This window comes from Salmo salar, chromosome 03 (genome assembly GCF_965601325.2).
Source record: "Salmo salar chromosome 03, fSalSal1, whole genome shotgun sequence".
Taxonomy (NCBI): domain Eukaryota; kingdom Metazoa; phylum Chordata; class Actinopteri; order Salmoniformes; family Salmonidae; genus Salmo; species Salmo salar.
Genome location: NC_138293.1, coordinates 1178427 through 1198001, shown reverse-complemented (window position 1 = coordinate 1198001; position 19575 = coordinate 1178427).

Below are 19575 nucleotides of genomic sequence, written 5' to 3'. Positions count from 1 at the left end.
GAGTCCTATCTAGGAGTGTGTGTTTTTCTTTGGGGTTGTGGGTAGTTGTTTGTGAGCACTGCGTTTGTGAGCCTGCTACACTGGTGCCGTCGTGAGTATTGTTTATTGTTTTGCCTGTGGATGCTTTACTTAAGTTTATTAAAAGAAACTATAAGTATCCACATTCCCGCTGCGCCTTGGTCCATTCATGAAGACGGTTGTGACATGTTTACAGATGGGCTTTTTTTGAGTTAGTACTACAGGATGCACATTTCTGTTTGAAAAAGCTAGCCTTAGCTTTCCTAACTGCCTGTGTATATTTGTTCCTAACTTCCCTGAAAAGTTGCATATCACGGGGGCAATTCGATGCTAATGCAGAACGCCACAGGATGTTTTTGTGCTAGTCAAGGGCAGACAGGTCTGGAGTGAACCAAGGACTATATATATTCCTAGTTCTATATTTTTTGAGTGGGGCATGCTTATTTAAGATGGTGAGGAAGGCACTTTTAATGAATAACCAGGCATCCTCTACTGACGGCATGAGGTCAATGTCATTCCAGGATACCTGGGCCAGGTTGATTAGAAAGGCCTGCTCGCTGAAGTGTTTTAGGGAGCGTTTGACAGTGATGAGGGGTGGTCGTTTGACCGCAGACCCATTACGGACGCAGGCAATGAGGCAGTGATGGCTGAGATCTTGATTGAAAACAGCAGAGGTGTATTTGGAGGGCGAGTTAGTTAGGATGATATCTATGAGGGTGCCCGTGTTTATGGATTTGGGGTTGTACCTGGTAGGTTCATTGATAATTTGTGTGAGATTGAGGGCATCAAGCTTAGATTGTAGGATGGCCGGGGTGTTAAGCATGTCCCAGTTTAGGTCACCTAGTAGCACGAGCTCAGAAGATAGATGGGGGGCAATCAATTCACATATGGTATCGAGGGCACAGCTGGGGGCAGACGGAGGTCTATAGCAAGCGGCAACAGTGAGCTTCTTTCTGGAAAGGTGAATTTTTAGAAGTAGAAGCTCGAATTGTTTGGGTACAGACTTGGATAGTAATACAGAACTCTGCAGGCTATCTTTGCAGTAGATTGCAACACCGCCCCCTTTGGCAGTTCTATCTTGGCGGAAAATGGTACAGTTAGCGATGGAGATTTCAAGGTTTTTGGTGGTTTTCCTGAGCCAGGATTCAGACACGACTAAGACATCCGGGTTGGCAGAGTGTCCTAAAGCAGTGAGTTAAACACACTTGGGGAGTAGGCTTCTAATGTTAACATGCATGAAAAGAGGTAGTTGTTTGGGCTAAATTATAGATGGGCTATGTACAGGTGCCGTAATCTGTGAGCTGCTCTGACAGCTGGTGCTTAAAGCTAGTGAGGGAGATAAGTGTTTCTAGTTTCAGAGATTTTTGTAGTTCGTTCCAGTCATTGGCAGCAGAGAACTGGAAGGAGAGGCGGCCAAAGGAGGAATTGGCTTTGGGGGTGACCAGAGGTATTTATACCTGCTGGAGTGCGTGCTACACGTGGGTGCTACTATGGTGACCAGCGAGCTGAGATAAGGGGGGAATGGCGGAACCCATCCAACTTGAAGGAGCTTGAGCAGTTTTTCCTTGAAGAATGGGTGAAAATCCCAGTGGCTAGATGTGCCAAGCTTATAGCGACATACCCCAAGAGACTTGCAGCTGTAATTGTTGCAAAAGGTGACTCTACAAAGTATTGACTTTGGGGGGTGAATAGTTATGCACGCTCAAGTTCTGTTTTTTTGTCTTATTTCTTGTTTGTTTCACAATAAAAAATATTTTGCATCTTCAAAGTGGTAGGCATGTTGTTTAAATCAAATGATGCAAACCCCCCCCAAAAAATCCATTTTAATTCCAGGTTGTAAGGCAACAAAATAGGAAAAATGACAAGGGGGTGAATACTTTCTCAAGCCACTGTACACAGCGTTGCATGAGATCTTCAGTTTCTTTGAAATTTCTCGCATGGAATAGCCTTAATTTCTCAGAACAAGAGTAGACTGACGAGTTTCATAACAAAGTGCTTTGTTTCTGGCCATTTTGAGCCTGTAATCGAGCCCACAAATGCTGATGCTCCAGATACTCAACCAGTCTAAAGAAGGCCAGTTTTATTGCTTCTTTAATCAGAACAGTTTTCAGCTGTGCTAACATAATTGCAAAATGGTTTTCTAATGATCAATTAGGCTTTTAAAATGATAAACTTGGATTAGCTAACACAACGTGCCTTTGGAACACAGATGTGATGGTTGCTGATAATGGGCCTGTGCACGCCTATGTAGATATTCCATAAAAAATCTGCTGTTTCCAGCTACAATAGTCATTTACAACATTAACAATGTCTACAATGCATTTCTGATCAACTTGATGTTCTTTTAGTGGACAAAAAAATCTGCTTTTCTTTCAAAAACAAGGACATTTCTAAGCGACCCCAAACTGTTGAACGTTAGTGTAAGTATTCAGACCATTATTAAAACAATTAACACAGTACTTTGTTGAAGCACATTTGGCCGCGACAAGTCTCCCATTTCTCCCATTCTTCTCTGCAGATCCTCTCACCATCTGTCAGGTTGGATGTGGAGAGTCGCTGCACATCTATTTTCAGGTCACTCCAGAGCTGTTCGATCGGGTTCAAGTCTGGATTCTGGGGCTGGGCCACTCAAGGATATTCAGATATTCTCGAAGCTACTCCTGCGTTGTGTTGGCTGTGTGCTTATTGTCCTGTTTGAAGGTGAACCTTCTGAAAAACATCCCCACAGCATGATGCTGCCACCACCATGCTTCACCATAGGGATGGTGCCAGGTTTCGTCCAGACGTGACACTTGGCATTCAGGCCAAATAGTTCAATCTTGCTTTCATTAGACCAGATAATCTTGTTTCTCATGGTCTGAGTCTTCAGGTGCCTTTTGGCAAACTCCAAGGCCCTTCTCCCCCGATTGCTCAGTTTGGCTGGGCTGCCAGCTCTAGGAAGAGTATTGGTGGTTCCAAACTACTTCCACTTAAGAATGATGGAGGCCACTGTGTTCCTGGGGACCTTCAATGCTGCAGACATTTTTTGGTACACTTCCCCAGATCTGTGCCTCAACACAATTCTGTCTCTGAGCTCTACGACAATTCCATCGACCTCATGGCTTTTGCTCTAACCTGCAGTGTCAACTGTGGTACCTTATAGGGGCTCCCGAGTGGCGCAGCAGTCTAAGGCACTGCATCTCAGTGCTAGAGGCGTCACTACAGACCCTGGTTTGATTCCAGGCTATATCACAACCGGCCGTGATTGGGAGTCCCATAGGCCCAGTGTCGTCCGGGTTTGGTCGGGGTAGGAATTGTAAATAAGAATTTGTTCTTAACTGACTTGCCTAGTTAAATAAAGGATGAATAAAATAAATACAGACAGGTGTGTGCCTTTCCAAATCATGTCCAATCAATTGAATTTACCACAGGTGGACTCCAGTCAAGTTGTAGACACATCTCAAGGATGATCAATGGAAACAGGATGCACCTGGGCTCAATATCGAGTCTCATAGCAAAGGTAAATCATTTAATCCATTGTAGATTAAGGCTGTAACATAACAAAATGTGAACATGACAAGTGGTCTATATACTTTCATATGTTCTTGTTTTTAGGAAGTGGAATGGTTGGCGAGCTGCGGCCACTCCTACCAGTTCCACTTTCTGTATTGGCCGTCACAGCTACAGCTTCCAAGGCTACAAGGAAGAGCATGATGAAGCATCTGGGCATGCAGCAATATGTTGAACACTGGGCATGCACTGGGCATGCAGTAACGTGTAGAGGTGGTGAACACTGGGCATGCAGCAACGTGGTGAACACTGGGCATGCAGCAACGTGGTGAACACTGGGCATGCAGTAACGTGTTGAGATGGTGAACACTGGGCATGCAGCAACGTGTTGAGATGGTGAACACTGGGCATGCAGCAACGTGGCGGTGAACACTGGGCATGCAGTAACGTGGCGGTGAACACTGGGCATGCAGCAACGTGGCGGTAAACACTGGGCATGCAGCAACGTGTTGAGATGGTGAACACTGGGCATGCAGCAACGTGGCGGTGAACACTGGGCATGCAGTAACGTGGTGAACACTGGGCATGCAGCAACATGGCGGTAAACACTGGGCATGCAGCAACGTGTTGAGGTGGTGAACACTGGGCATGCAGTAACGTGTTGAAGTGGTGAACACTGGGCATGCAGCAATGTGGTGAACACTGGGCATGCAGTAACGTGTTGAGGCGGTGAACACTGGGCATGCAGTAACGTGGTGAACACTGGGCATGCAGTAACGTGTTGAGGCGGTGAACACTGGGCATGCAGCAACGTGGTGAACACTGGGCATGCAGCAACGTGGCGGTGAACAGTCCTGACAGGGACAACAGCAGATTGCCAGCGAAGAAGGTGTCGTCTGACCCTGTAGAGATGTTTTCATGCTCACAGAGTTGGAGTCAAAGGGGCCTAAGACCCCGAGGACTGTCACATACTTTAAGAGAACTGAAGACTCTTTGCTGTTCAACAAGATTTTTTTCAACATTTCCTTGGGGAGAAATCTGTGCATTCAGCAGGAGCAGAGGACACACTGGACATGTACCACTCAGACACACCGATACAACTGTACATTCATCGCAGTCTTGAAAGATGAGTCATCTAATCTCAGAGTTGTGATGGCTACTTCAGGAATGGGGGGGGTAGAACCCTAACCCCAACTATGGCCCACCTCAAGACCTTGAGTCCTACATGCAGGCATATGGCAGACCAGGAGCACAGATTCACTTATCCTGTACCATGGAAGACATCTTGTTGCATTTTCAGAGAAGATGAGACTGCATGAATCAAACGTTACCAGCTGGAGGTGGGTGAAACTGTTACATCTCTTTGAGGATGAGGTCATGCAACCAATATCACCCAAACATCATGCAACTGCAAAAATATATGTGAGGGCAATTCAAGTCTTATGTAGAGGCGTGAAAGGCAACAATTACAACCAAGACTGGCTGGTAAGTGAAGAGCATTGGCAATACCTGAGAGAGAAATTACCTGACAGCACTTGAGATGAAGCACACAGGTGATCAAAGGAGTGTCTCTCTTTATTGCACATCAGCCAATGAGGGTAACCCTGACAAAATCATCATCAACATTCATCAGCGCACTTCTGAAAGAGTCATCCTGGAAAGGAACTGTTTCAGTTGTTGGATTCGAAAATGTTGAACATTGAGATATTAAAAACATGATAGATCAGACGCATAGTATATTAATGTGGAGGACAGACGTTCTGCTAGCGGGACCCCTCGCCAACAGCCAATGGAATAGCAGGGCGCGAAATACAAAACAACAAAAATCTCATAATTCAATTCCTCAAACAATCAACTATTTTACACCGTTTTAAAGATAAACTTCTTGTTAATCCAACCACATTGTCCGATTTCAAAAAGGCTTTACGGCGAAAGCATAAAATTAGATTATGTAAAGGAATTACAAAAGTCAGAAATAGCGATAAAATGACTTACCTTTGATGATCTTCATATGATTGCAGTCACAAGAGTCCATGTTACACAATAAATGTTTGTTTTGTTCGATAAAGTCCCTCTTTATATCCCAAAAACTCAGTTTTGTTGGTGCGTTTTGTTCAGTAATCCAAATCAAATCAAATGTATTTATAAAGCCCTTCTTACATCAGCTGATATCTCAAAGTGCTGTACAAAAACCCAGCCTAAAACCCCAAACAGCAAGCAATGCAGGTGTAGAAGCACGGTGGCTAGGACAAACTCCCTAGAAAGGCCAAAACCTAGGAAGAAACCTAGAGAGGAACCAGGCTATGAGGGTTGGCCAGTCCTCTTCTGGCTGTGCCGGGTGGAGATTATAACAGCACATGGCCAAGATGTTCAAATGTTCATAAATGACCAGCATGGTCAAATAATAATAATAATCATAGTAGTTGTCGAGGGTGCAACAAGCACGTCCGGTGAACAGGTCAGGGTTCCATAGCCGCAGGCAGAACAGTTGAAACTGGAGAAGCAGCACGGCCAGGTGGACTGGGGACAGCAAGGAGTCATCATGCCAGGTAGTCCTGAGGCATGGTCCTAGGGCTCAGGTCCTCCGAGAGAGAGAAAGAGAGAATTAGCGAGAGCATATTTAAATTCACACAGGACACCGGATAAGACAAGAGAAATACTCCAGATGTAACAGACTGACCCTAGCCCCCCGACACATAAACTACTGCAGCATAAATACTGGAGGCTTAAACATATTTTGTAGGTGGTTTGACGCTTTATTCAGACAGTAATGACATGAGATGGGGAGACAGGCTATTACTAGAAACAGGTTGGAAGCAGGGATGATCCCTGTTTACTCAGGTGAAAAGTTGTATGCGACACAAGGCTCAGCACAGGAAACATTATCGGTTGGTGGCAGTGGGTAACCAAATCATAGATTGCAGTCTGCTTGTCCATAGACTGTATTTATTATGGATCCCCATTAGTTCCTGCCAAGGCAGCAGCTACTCTTCCTGGGGTTTATTATGGATCCCCATTAGTTCCTGTCAAGTTGTCGAGGGTGCAACAAGTCAGCAGCTCAAGAGTAAGTGTCAGTTGGCTTTTTCATAGCCGATCTTTGAGAGTATCTCTACCGCTCCTGCTGTCTCTAGAGATTTGAAAATAGCAGGTCTGGGACAGGTAGCACGTCCGGTGAACAGGTCAGGGTTCCAGCAGGTCTGGGACAGCAGGTCTGGGACAGGTAGCATGTCCGGTGAACAGGCTCAGGTCCTCCGAGAGAGAATCCACTGGCTCAAAGGCGGTCACGATATGCAAACAAAAACATCCTAATAGTACCTCTAAAGTTCATCGAAACATGTCAAACGATGTTTATAATTAATCCTCAGGTTGTCTGTTGTCTAAATAATTGATAATATTTCAACTGGACAATAACGTCTTCAATAGAAAAGAAAAACAACGAACGGCTCGCAATCGGTCACACGCTCAAAACAGCTCTGCTTCATTTAAAGTCCACTGAAAGAATGTTCTCATTCTTCCTCGTTTTTCAGAATACAAGCCTGAAACAATGTCTAAAGACTGTTGAAATCTAGTGGAAGCCATAGGAACTGCAATTTGGGTCCTATCCAAATACATACTGTATAGGCATTCAATAGAAAAGTACCCACATCAAAAATATCCCACTTCCTGGATGGATTTTCCTCAGGTTTTCGCCTGCCATATCAGTTCTGTTATACGCACAGACATTATTTAGAGTGTTTTCTATGCAATACTACCATGCATATGCATATCCTAGCTTCTGGGCCTGAGTAACAGGCAGTTTACTTTGGGCACGTTTGTCATCCAAACTTCAAAATACTGCCCCCTAGCCAAGAGAGGTTAATGCTAAACATGGCTGCTAGAAACTTGACTAGAACCAAAACATTACTCCAGTGCTAGCCTCTCTACACTGGCTTCCTGTTAAGGCTATGGCTGATTTCAAGGCTTTACTGCTAACCTACAAAGCATTATATGGTTATGTTCCTACCTATCTTTCTGATTTGTTCCTGCAATACATACCTTGCGTGCTGCTGCAGCATTCTGTGGCATGTCATTTAATTATCAGCCATTTTTTCTATTATTGCAAGTTATTGCTAGTTTGACCACCAGAGGGCATCTTTGAGAACATTTGATAGTATTCTGTATTGGCATTACCAGAGAATTTAAAACTTCTTTTGTAATGACATAGTATATGGGATTGATTTTAAGAAATTTGGCTTAATTAATTAGATTAATATTGTGGTGTTTCTGTTCAGAGAACAACGAAAAACGAAACCCTCAGGGTTTCCGTTAGGATGGAATGGAAAATATGGCGCTGTACAACATGACTGTCGGGAGTAGGCTACAGGATTGGAGGATTCTAAATTGTTTGCCTTCAATAGACAACTTTGTTCCAATATTTCTGTAAATCAGTGATATTTATTCCCATAGTAAGTCGTTATGGATCCATAACTAAATCAACATCTGCATTTTGAATGAGCATTTTTTTTATCATTATTTAACGAAATGTGTTTATTAGGCTACGGTGCAGTCTACAATACCTACTGTAGTAAACGTGGGAAAGTGCCTAATTCCTTACATAACCTGTTGGGGCTAGGGGGCAGCATTTGCACGTCTGGATAAAAAAAATGTACCCGATTTAATCTGGTTACTAATCCTACCCAGTAACTAGAATATGCATATACTTATTATATATGGATAGAAAACACTAAAGTTTCTAAAACTGTTTGAATGGTGTCTGTGAGTATAACAGAACTCATTTGGCAGGCAAAACCCTGAGACATTTTCTGACAGGAAGTGGATACCTGATGTGTTGTATTGACTTTAAACCTATCCCATTGAAAAACACAGGGGCTTAGGAATATTTTGGCACTTCCTATTGCTTCCACTAGATGTCACCAGCCTTTACAAAGTGTTTTGAGTCTTCTGGAGGGAGATCTGACCGAACAAGAGCCATGGAACGATGATGTCCCATTAGACACCTGGCGCGTGAGTTCATGTTGGGTACCCTCGTTCCAATACGTTATAAAAGAGTATGCATTCGTCCACCTTGAATATTATTCATGTTCTGGTTAAAAAAGGCCCTAATGATTTATGCTATACAACGTTTGACATGTTTGAACGAACGGAAATATATTTTTTCCCCTCGTTCATGACGAGAAGTCCGGCTGGCTTACATCATGTGCTAACGAGACGGAGATTTTTGGACATAAATGGTGAGCTTTTTTGAACAAAACTACATTCGTTATGGACCTGTGATACCTGGAAGTGACATCTGATGAAGAGAATCAAAGGTAATGGATTATTTACATAGTATTTTCGATTTTAGATCTCCCCAACATGACGTCTAGTCTGTATCGCAACGCGTATTTTTCTGGGCGCAGTGCTCAGATTATTGCAAAGTGTGATTTCCCAGTAAGGTTATTTTTAAATCTGGCAAGTTGATTGCGTTCAAGAGATGTAAATCTATAATTCTTTAAATGCCAATATAATATTTTACCAATGTTTTCTAATTTTAATTATTTAATTTGTGACGCTGACTTGACTGCCGGTTATTGGAGGGAAACGATTTCCTCAACATCAATGCCATAGTAAAACGCTGTTTTTGGATATAAATATGAACTTGATAGAACTAAAAATGCATGCATTGTCTAACATAATGTCCTAGGAGTGTCATCTGATGGAGATTGTAAAAGGTTAGTGCATCATTTTAGCTGGTTTTATGGTTTTGGTGACCCTGTCTTTGACTTGACAAAACATTACACACAACTCTTGTAAATGTACTGTCCTAACATACTCTAAATTTATGCTTTCGCCGTAAAACCTTTTTGAAATCGTAAAACGTGGTTAGATTAAGGAGATGTTTATCTTTCAAATGGTGTAAAATAGTTGTATTTTTGAAAAATGTGAATTTTGACATTTATTTGGATTCAAATTTGCCGCTCTTGAAATGCACCTGCTGTTGATGGAGTGCACCACGGGTGGCACGCTAGCGTCCCACCTAGCCCCAAGAGGATAAGGGAGAGCAGGCCATGTCTGTACTACAGAATGCGGGGCATGCGGGAGACCGGTGTTATTTCATAGTTGTGACGTCTTCACTATTATTCTACAATGTAGAAAATAGTAAAAATAAAGAAAAATCTTGGAATCAGTAGGTGTGTCCAAACTTTTGACTGGTAACGTTACTTGCTTCATTAATTTGATTAATATTATGGTTTCTATTCCATGAAAAATTAAAAACCTTCTGGGTTTCCATTAGGATGGACCAGAAAATGTGACGCTCATAAATTCAAAGCCAGATTGTCAGTTTGTAAATTCAGACCGTTTCGCTCTCGGAGCGCACACTTGAATTTCGGGCCAAGGAGTAGGGTTGATTTGAGCATTCTGGCCTTACAATGGCAATCAAGCACCCAAGCTGATGTTATCTAGCTACTTCCAGATACAAATGAGACCACTCTGACCATTTTACTCGCCCTAGCTGAGCTGGTAAGGCAGTTTTTGTGTTAACCAGAGCGTTGGTGACTGTAAAGGTGCTGTAGTAGTTGATATAGTTAATATACTGGCAAGTTTGATGTATAACTACTACTGGTACACACTGATGTAATGATATGCTATGTGGTTCGTAAGGACAGCATAGCTAACAAATTATCAGCCAACATAACGTGTAAGGTGACTTATTTAAAGTCATGACTTTATTACATTGAGTAGCAAGCTACCCCTTGGTCGTTAGGGCAAATCTGGTCTGTGATAGGAGGGTGGTTTTTCACACCTAGTTCGGCTATTAGACTATTCTTTAGTAAAGTTTGAATAGTCTATTGTTCAGCTATTAGCCCCCTCCCCAACTTGCAACAAATTGTTGTTGTTCCCGTCTCATTCCTTTCCCTCTTCCATGCTCTCTCTCTATCCTGTCTCACTTATTCAATTGTGTTCTGACCACTCCTTACATACACACGTGCTGAGTGCCCACACAAGCTCCAGTTAGTCCTAGAAATAAATGCCTATAAACTCTAGTTCATAATGAATGAAGCCCCGGCCTTCGTGATTAAGACAGTGGCCCTGTGAACTAAATTAGGTTCCATCGTAGATGAAGAAAAGACGCCGGGAAAGGCCGCAGATCCTTCTGAGAGTCCGAAGGCGAGCGAGTCAACTCCGACAGCCTTCCATTCTTCTTGCTAATGTGCAATCATTGGAAAATATAATTGATGACCTACAATTAAGATTATCCTACCAACGAGACATTAAAAGCTAACATCTTATGTTTCACCGAGACGTGGCTGAATGAAGATACGGACAATATAGAGCTAGAAGGATTTTCCATGCACCGGCAGAACAGAGACGCTACGTCTGGTAAGACGAGGGGTGGGGGTTTGTGTCTTTATGTCAATAACAGCTGGTGCGCGATGTCTAATATTAACCTCTTGGGGCTAGGTGGGACGCTAGCGTGCCACCCGTGGTGCACTCCATCAACAGCAGGTGCATTTCAAGAGCGGCAAATTTGAATCCAAATAAATGTCAAAATTCAAATTTTTCAAAAATACAACTATGTTACACCATTTGAAAGATAAACATCTCCTTAATCTAACCACGTTTTACGATTTCAAAAAGGTTTTACGGCGAAAGCATAAATTTAGAGTATGTTAGGACAGTACATTTACAAGAGTTGTGTGTAATGTTTTGTCAAGTCAAAGACAGGGTCACCAAAACCATAAAACCAGCTAAAATGATACACTAACCTTTTACAATCTCCATCAGATGACACTCCTAGGACATTATGTTAGACAATGCATGCATTTTTAGTTCTATCAAGTTCATATTTATATACAAAAACAGCGTTTTACTATGGCATTGATGTTGAGGAAATCGTTTCCCTCCAATAACCGGCAGTCAAGTCAGCGTCACAAATTAAATAATTAAAATTAGAAAACATTGGTAAAATATTATATTGTCATTTAAAGAATTATAGATTTACATCTTTTGAACGCAATCAACTTGCCAGATTTAAAAATAACCTTACTGGGAAATCACACTTTGCAATAATCTGAGCACTGTGCCCAGAAAAATACGCGTTGCGATACAGACTAGACGTCATGTTGGGGAGATCTAAAATCGAAAATACTATGTAAATAATCCATTACCTTTGATTCTCTTCATCAGATGTCACTTCCAGGTATCACAGGTCCATAACGAATGTAGTTTTGTTCAAAAAAGCTCATCATTTATGTCCAAAAATCTCCGTCTCGTTAGCACATGATGTAAGCCAGCCGGACTTCTCGTCATGAACGAGGGGAAAAAATATATTTCCGTTCGTTCAAACATGTCAAACGTTGTATAGCATAAATCATTAGGGCCTTTTTTAACCAGAACATGAATAATATTCAAGGTGGACGAATGCATAGCCTTTTATAACGTATTGGAACGAGGGTACCCAACATGAAGTAGCGCGCCAGGTGTCTAATGGGACATCACCGTTCCATGGCTCTTGTTCGGTCAGATCTCCCTCCAGAAGACTCAAAACACTTTGTAAAGGCTGGTGACATCTAGTGGAAGCAATAGGAAGTGCCAAAATATTCCTAAACCCCTGTGTTTTTCAATGGGATAGGTTTAAACTCAATACAACACATCAGGTATCCACTTCCTGTCAGAAAATGTCTCAGGGTTTTGCCTGCCAAATGAGTTCTGTTATACTCACAGACACCATTCAAACAGTTTTGGAAACTTTAGAGTGTTTTCTATCCATATATAATAAGTATATGCATATTCTAGTTACTGGGTAGGATTAGTAACCAGATTAAATCGGGTACATTTTTTTTATCCAGACGTGCAAATGCTGCCCCCTAGACCCAACAGGTTAAAGAAGTCTCAAGGTATTCCTCGCCTGAGGTAGAGTACCTTATGATAAGCTGTAGACCACACTATCTACCAAGAGTTCTCATCTGTATTATTCATAGCCGTATATTTAACACCACGAAGCGAAGCTGACACTAAGACCGCTCTCAACCAACTCTATATAAGGCCATAAGCGAATAAGAAAATGCTCACCCAGAAGTGACGTTTCCTAGTGGCCAGGGACTTTAATGCAGGCAAACATAAATCAGTTTACCAAATTTTTACCAGCATGTCACATGTGCAACCAGGGAAAAGAAACCACCTTTACTCCACACACAGAGATGCATACAAAGCTCTCCTTCACCCTCCATTTGGTAAATCTGACCATAATTATATCCTCCTGATTCCTGCTTACAAGCAAAAACTAAAGCAGGAAGTACCAGTGACTCTCTCAATACGGAAGTGGTCAGATGATGCGGATGCTACAGTACAGGACTGTTTTTCTAGCACAGACTGGAATATGTTCCGGGATTCATCCAATGGCATTGAGGAATACACCACCTCAGTCATCGGCTTCATCAATAAGTGCATCGACGACGTCCCCCCCACAGTGACAGTACGTACATATCCCAACCAGAAGCCATGGATTACAGGCAACATCCGCATCGAGTTAACCTCTATGGGACCGGCGGGACGAATTCGTCCCACCTACGTAACATCCACTGCCAGCCTGTGGCGCGATTTTCAAAATCTTCAAAATCCTATTACTTCAATTTCTCAAACATATGACTATTTTACAGCCATTTAAAGATAAGACTCTCGTTAATCTAACCACACTGTCCGATTTCAAAAAGGCTTTACAACGAAAGCAAAACATTAGATTATGTCAGCAGAGTACCAAGCCAGAAATAATCAGACACCCATTTTTCAAGCCAGCATATAATGTCACCAAAACCCAGAAGACAGCTAAATGCAGCACTCACCTTTGATGATCTTCATCAGATGACAACCCTAGGACATTATGTTATACAATACATGCATGTTTTGTTCAATCAAGTTCATATATATATCAAAAACCAGCTTTTTACATTAGCATGTGACGTTCAGAACTAGCATACCCCCCGCAAACTTACGGGGAATTCGCTAACATTTTACTAAATTACTCACGATAAACGTTCACAAAAAGCATAACAATTATTTTAAGAATTATAGATACAGACCTCCTCTATGCACTCGATATGTCCGATTTTAAAATAGCTTTTTGGTGAAAGCACATTTTGCAATATTCTAAGTACATAGCCCAGGCATCACGGGCTCGCTATTTAGACACCCGGCAAGTTTAGCACTCACCATAATCATATTTACTATTATAAAAATGTCATTACCTTTTGTTGTCTTCGTCAGAATGCACACCCAGGACGTCTACTTCAATAACAAATGTTGGTTTGGTCCAAAATAATCCATCGTTATATCCGAATAGCGGCGTTTTGTTCGTGCGTTCCAGACACTATCCGAAATAGTAAAGAAGTGTCGCGCGCTTGGCGCAATTCCTGACAATAAAATTCAAAGTATTCCATTGCCGTACGTCGAAGCATGTCAACCGCTGTTTAAAATCAATTTTTACGTCATTTTTCTCGTAGAAAAGCGATAAAATTCCGACAGGGAATCTCCTTTTCGGCAAACAGAGGAAAAAATCCCAAAGGCGGGGGCGGTCGGGGTCACGCGCATAAGCTAGTGTCTCTTGATGGGCCACTTGAGAAAGGCGATAATGTGTTTCAGCCTGGGGCTGGAATGACGACATTCTCTTTTTTCCCGGGCTATGAGAGCCTATGGACGACGTGGGAAGTGTCACGTTAGAGCAGAGATCCTTAGTAAATGATAGAGATGGCAAAGAAGTTCCAGAAATGGTCAGACAGGCCACTTCCTGTAAAGGAATCTCTCAGGTTTTGACCTGCCATTTGAGTTCTGTTATACTCAGACACCATTCAAACAGTTTTAGAAAATTTAGGGTGTTTTCTATCCATATGTAATAAGTATATGCATATTCTAGTTACTGAGTAGGAGTGGTAACCAGATTAAATCGGGTATGTTTTTTATCCAGCCGTGTCAATGCTGCCCCCTAGCCCTAACAGGTTAAAGGCTAGAGCTGCTGCTTTCAATGAGCGGGAGACTAATCCAGACGCTTATAAGAAATCCCGCTATGCCCTCAGACGAACCATCAAACAAGCAAAGCGTCAATACAGGATTAAGATTGAATCCTACTTCACCGGCTCTGATGCTCGTTGGATGTGGCAGGGCTTGAAAACTATTACGGACTACAAAGGGAAACCCAGCCGCGAGCTGCCCAGTGACGTGAGCCTACCAGACGAGCTAAATGCCTTTTATGCTCGCTTCGAGGCAAGCAACACTGAAGCATGCACGAGAGCACCAGCTGTTCTGGATGACTGTGTGATAACGCTCTCGGTAGCCGATGTGAACAAAACCTTTAAACAGGTCAACATTCACAAAGCCGCCGGGCCAGACAGATTACCAGGACGTGTACTCAAAGCATGCGTGGACCAACTGGCAAGTGTCTTCACTGACATTTTCAACCTCTCCCTGACCGAGTCTGTAATGCCTACATGTTTCAAGCAGACCACCATAGTCCCTGTGCCCAATGAAGAGATGGTAACCTGCCTGAATGATTACCATGCTTTGAAAGGCTGGTCATGGCTCACATCAACAGCATCCTCCCAGACACCCTAGACCCAATCCAATTCGCATACTGCCCCAACAGATCCACAGATGACGCAATCTCAATCGCACTCCACACTGCCCTTTTTCACCTGGACAAAAGGAACACCTATGTGAGAATGCTGTTCAGCGTTCAACACCTATGTGAGAATGCTGCTCAGCGTTCAACACCATAGTGCCCACAAAGCTCATCACTAAGCTATTGACTCTGGGACTAAACATCTCCCTCTGCAACTGGATCCTGGACTTCCTGACAGGTCACCCCCAGATGGTAAGAGTAGACAACAACATGTCTGCCACACTGATCCTTAACACTGGGGCCTCACAGGGGTGTGTACTTAGTCCCCTCCTGTATTCCTAGTTCACCCACGACTGCGTGGTCAAACACGACTCCAACACCATCATTAAGATTGCTGACAACAACAGTGGTAGCCCTGATCAACGATGAGACGGCATATAGGGAGGAGGTCAGAGAACTGGTAGTGTGGTGCCAGGACAACAACCTTTCGGGGTCAGAGGTTAGGGTTAGAGGTTTGTGTTAGTAATGTATACATTTCAATTCATGCATTTTTTTTTTTTGTACTGGCCCCCCGTGGGAATTGAACCCACAACCCTGGCGTTGCACACACCATGCTCTACCAACTGAGCCACAGGGAAACCTCTAGGTTTCTTCCTAGGTTCTGGCCTTTCTCGGGAGTTTTCCTAGCCACCGTGCTTCTACATCTGCATTGCTTGCTGTTTTGGGTTTTAGGCTCGGTTTCTGTACAGCACATTGTGACATCTGATGTAAAAAGGGCTTCGTAAATAAATTTGATTGATTGATTTTTCAGTGAGAAACAATTAAACTTTGCACTCATTCAGGAGAAAGGTTTTTACCAGTGATTGCTCTAATATTTAAAAGTGCCATATTCAATGAGTGTGGGCCAGTCTGCCCCTGGGGCATCTGCCAATTGAATAACAACTAAATAATTAACGTTACAACCATGTTTTCTGACAGTCTTCAAACTATCAGAATGGTAGAAGATGACAGTTTGTATAAAGTCACCAGAAGGCAAAGTTAAAGGAATATAAATTAGGTTACTCATTGTGAGAGCTTTCGAAGTCCTCTGTTGGTTATTCTGACAGGGAGGACCGGAGCACTACCGGACTCAGTCAGTCAGTCTCTAAAACAGTTTGATGTCGCTGGAAATAATCCTCAAAGCCCTGCGGTTAGGGTGAGTGCTGGTTGCTCCCACAGCAAATCAAAGTTGTCACAAAAGAGACATTCCTGTCATTGCATTTCTTCAGGTATTTGTTCAGGGCAAAGTTTTTTTTTATTGATGTATTTTTTATTTAACCTTTATTTAACCAGGTAGGCCAGTTGAGGACAAGTTCTCATTTACAACTGTGACCTGGCCAAGATAAAGCAAAGCAGTGCGACACAAACAACAACACAGAGTTACACATGGAATAAACAAACGTACAATCAATAACACAATCGAGAAAATAAATCTATATACAGTGTGTGCAAATGAGGTAAGATTAGGGAGGTAAGGCAATAAATAGGCCATAGTGGCGAAGTAATTACAATTTAGCAATTAAACACTGGTGTGATATATGTGCAGAAGATGAATGTGCAAGTAGAGATACTGGGGTGCAAAGGAGCAAAAATAAATAACAATATGGGGATGAGGTAGTTGGATGGGCTATTTACAGATTGGCTGAAATGTTCTGAACTTCTTCGGTAACACGGGAAGGGGCCAGAGATAATTGTCTGACCGGTGCTAGCGAGGGTGTACGTCGTTGAAACCTACGTGAGTGACGATGGTATCCATATTGGAGTAGTTCACCAGAACCGTGGACAGGAGGGAGTTGATGTTCCTGGATGACAGTGGACCTTGGTCGGTGCACACACCGTAGGCAGACCAATATCTCTCACCATCGAGCTGCCCACAATGATGGTGGTCGTGATGGAATCCGATGGGGAAGCGACCTGCTGAACTGTGGTGGCCATGAGGGAGGATGCCACTGGGCGGCCGCTGTCTGTTAGAAAACACCCAGGATTTGTGCTGACTCCCGGGGCTGGTAGGTCCGTCTCAAGTGGGGCAAAGCTGTTTGATAGCTGAATCTTCTCAGATAGATGAAGGGTGGCCAGACTGCCCTGATCTCCTACGCCTTGCAAGTGTCCAGTCTCCCATGGACCGCGGAGTTGAGCTGAACATCTTTCTGTTGGATTGGGACAGATCAACGCTGCCTCATCGACAGCTTTGCTATAGGAGGCATTGAAAACTGAGATTAGGATTTCCTTGATTACAGCAAGATCAGTGTACATAGAAAGCAGGTTATCCTTTTCTCACAGCCGAACTAACAGCCGGAGGATCTCTTCCCTGAGCTGCTTGACGGTGGTGCATTTAAGGCAGACAAATCCCTGTCCATTTTCCAGTTCCACTTTCTCTTCATCAAATCAAATTTTATTGGTCACATACACGTGTTTTGCAGATGTTATTGCGAGTGGAGCAAAATGCTTGTGCTTCTAGCCTCGACAGTGCAGTAATATCTATCAATTTTACAACAAATGCCTAATACACACAAATCTAAGTAGGGAATGGAATTAAAAATATATAAATATATGGATGAGCAATGCCAGAGCAGCATAGAGTAAGATCAAGTAGAATAGAATACAGTATATACATATGAGATGAGTAATGCAAAATATGTATTTAACAGTCTTATGGACTTGAGAAAGAAGCTGTTTTTCAGTCTCTCGGTCCCAGTTTTGATGCACCTGTACTGACCTCACCTTCTGGATGATAACGGGGTGAACAAGCAGTTGCTCGGGTGGTTGTTGTCCTTGATGATCTTTTTGTCCTTCCTGTGACATCGGGTGGTGTAGGTGTCCTGGAGGGCAGGTAGTTTGCCCCCGGTGATGCGTTGTGCAGACCGCACCACCCTCTGGAGAGCCCAAAGGTTGTGGGTGGTGCAGTTGCCGTACCAGGCGGTGATACAGCCCGACAGAATGTTCTCAATTGTGCAGCTGTAAAGGTTTGTGAGGGTTTTAGGTGGCAAGCCACATTTCTTCAGCCTCCTGAGGTTGAAGAGGCACTGTTGCGCCTTCTTCACCACACTGTCTGTGTGGGTGGACCATTGCAGTTTGTCCGTGATGTGTACGCCAAGGAACTTAAAGCTTTCCACCTTCGCCACTGCTGTCCCGTCGATGTGTATAGGGGGGTGCTCCCTCTGCTGTTTCTTGAAGTCCATGATCGTCTCCTTTGTTTTGTTGATGTTGAGTGAGAGGTTGTTTTCCTGACACCACACTCTGAGTCCCCTCACCTCCTCCCTATAGGCTGTCTCGTCGTTGTTGGTGATCAAGCCTACTACTGTTTTGCATCTGCAAACTTGATGATTGAGTTGGAGCTGCGCATGGCCACGCAGTCATGTGTGAACAAGGAGTAAAGGAGGGGGCTGAGCAAGTACCCTTGTGAGGCCCCAATGTTAAGGATCAGCTAAGTGGAGATGTTGTTTCCTACCTTCACCACCTGGGGGGTGGCCCGTCAGGAAGTCCAGGACCCAATTGCACAGGGCGGGGTTGAGACCCAGGGCCTCAAGCTTAATGATGAGCTTGGAGGGTACTATGGTGTTGAATGCTGAGCTATAGTCAAAGAACAGCATTCTTACATAGGTATTCCTCTTGTCCAGGGGATAGGGCTGTGTGCATTCTCCATCACACTGCAAATTGAAGTGGGTCTAGGGTGATAGGTAAGATGGAAGTGATATGATCCTTGACTAGTCTCTCAAAGCACTTCATGATGACAGAAGAGAGTGCTATGGAGCGATAGTTATTTAGTTCAGTTATCTTTGCCTTCTTGGGTACAGGAACAATGGTGGCCATCTTGAAGCATGTGGGGACAGCAGACTGGGATAGGGAGAGATTGAATATGTCTGTAAACACACCAGCCAGCTGGTCTGCGCATGCTCTGCAGATGTGGCTAGGGATGCCATCTGCGCCGGCAGCCTTGCGAGGGTTAACACGCTTAAATATCTTACTCACGTCGGCCACGGAGAAGGCGGGCCCACAGTCCTTGGTAGCGGGTCGTGTCGGTGGCACTGTATTGTCCTCAAATCGGGCAAAGAAGGCGTTTAATTTGTCTGGAAGGTGTCCGTGACATGGCTGGTTTCTTTTTGTCGTACATGATTATCTGTAGACCCTGCCACATACGTCTCGTGTTTGAGCCGTTGAATTGCAACTCCACTTTGTCTCTATACTGAGGTTTTGCCTGTTTGATTACCTTGGGCTAGCAGTGCTAGCATTAGCCTGCTCTGTTTTCATGCTGGTTAGCAGCTAACTGCTACACAAACTTGCGGTCCCAGCCCTAATGGCTGACCGCGTTGCGGAATCCATAGCAATACGAACTTTAGCTATAATTAAAAACTAGCTAATGAAAACTATTTCATAAAAACAACAAACTGAGTGCAGACGTTGTTCTTTTGCTCTGATGATGTCAGAACAGTCTAGGC